Genomic DNA, 2,180 nt, shown 5'->3' with positions numbered 1-2,180 from the left:
ACGAGGAGCGAGTGTTGCTTTCAGAGGATCATCTTCACAAAAACAACATAGTAAAATATAATTTTGTAACTACAGCTTTAGAATGATTTAAAAAAGACAAAGTTACATGAAGCATGAAAACGGTCTTAGAAAAAGGAGAGTTGCAAGTTGTAGGCGAAGCGCAGGTGTGAGAAGATCTTGGTCAAGATGTTATAACCGGGCAGGTCATGATGCGGGCCCATCATCTACCAAGTGGTAACACACACCATCCCTAGCCCACACTCTTCACTACACTTGACCCAGCCTTGTGGCACCCGCGCCAGCCAGGTACTCTCTGGGAGTCAACATTATATCCTGACAACAAACTTGGACCTACAACTAAACACAACTTATAAATAATAATCCAGCTGGCTAGATTGACAACCATCATGGCGCTCCGCCAGACATCTGTATATCTCAATCTTTCCTTCATTTATTCTCTTAACTTTTTCATGTCATATCATAACTCCTCTGTTCATCAACATCTTTACGTAATCTCATAGAAAGGGATATTTACACAGTAAGAGTGTATGTGGCACTCAATCTCTCTTGGTATTTCTTCACACAAGTCTCTTTTCCAAGTTCACTTCCTCTCGCCACCTCTTCTCCCCGACATTGTTTCCTCTTTTTCGAAAACTTCTTCAGATCTTCACTGTCGTCTCCACAAGATGGTGATCAAACATCACACCAGCTGCCCCTTTCAGCATATTTACACCCAAAAGTCTTTCTTTTACACGCCTTTCAATTAACATGTAATCCAGTCATGCCCGCTGACCATCTCTCCTACTTACATACGTATATTTGTGTATATCACATTTTACAAACCAGGTATTCCCAGTCACCAGTCCTTTACACACACACACAACACAAGTTGTTCACCATTTCTATGCGTCTCAGTTATACCCTCCACTGCCACATTACTTACCTTCGCATTTAAATCACCATCACTAATACCTGGTCTCTTACATCATAACTGCTGACACACACACTCACTTGCTCCCAAAATACTTGCCTCTGTTCTTGACTCTAGCTCGCTACCTCACTAAGTGCTATTTGACCTGACCTTATGGGGCAGGACAAGGGTCATCATCTTCAGTACTCACTGGACACCACTGGTTCTTGGCCTCAGCTTCTACACTCTCCACTTTAATACTATCTCAATAAACTCCTAAAATCACTGATCTTTGGCCCAACGCTTTCAGATAATGTCAAAATCCTAATTCATTGTCAAGATCTTCACTATAACGTTGGATGAACATACTGAATGTTGGAGACTCGAACCCATGACCTTGATCTTTGAGACTCAGTCTCGGTGATAATTCGCACCACACCTGCCAGTGAATTCCAATACTTAGTCACCTAAATCTTAAGACCACACATGTACATACTAAACTCTATATAAAAATATGGTCAACGAAAGATATTTCATACATCTGGTTTGAAAACTGATAAGATCAGGAAATAAGATTTAATCATTATCTTTATCGGACGATTATAATGCCCAGCAACACACATTAGGTACACAATATATTTCCTACTAACCTACACGTGAAGTGACAATCCATACCACTTGACAACCAGCGTACTATATCCTTCAGTAGCAGATATCATATTATACTTAATGATGATAATAATCATAATGACTATAATAATGATATTGATAATAGTAACGATGATCATGTTAATAATAATGATAATGATAATGATAATGATACCTAATAATAATGATGATGATAATGATAATAATGATAATATGGTTGCGAGGCGTGGGCTATAGATAGGGTTGTGCGGAGGGTGAATTTGTTGGAAATGAGATTTTGAGGACAATGTGTGGTGCGAGGTTGTTTGATCGAGTAAGTAATGAAAGGGTAAGAAAGATGTGTGGTTATAAAAAGATTGTGATTGAGAGAGCAGAAGAGGGTGTATTGAAATGGTTTGGTCACATGTAGAGAATGAGTGAGGAAAGATTGACAAAGTGGATATAAGTGTCAGAGGTGGAGGGAATGAGAAGTGGGAGACCAAATTGGAGGTGGAAGGATGGAGTGAAAATGATTTTGAGTGATCGGGGCCTGAACATGCAGGAGGGTGAAAGGCATGCAAGGAATGAAATTAATTGAAATGATGTGGTATACCGGGGTCGACGTGCTGTCAATGGATTGAAC

Source organism: Panulirus ornatus, chromosome 42 (assembly GCF_036320965.1).
Source record: "Panulirus ornatus isolate Po-2019 chromosome 42, ASM3632096v1, whole genome shotgun sequence".
NCBI lineage: Eukaryota > Metazoa > Arthropoda > Malacostraca > Decapoda > Palinuridae > Panulirus > Panulirus ornatus.
Note: the sequence above shows the minus strand (reverse complement) of the source record.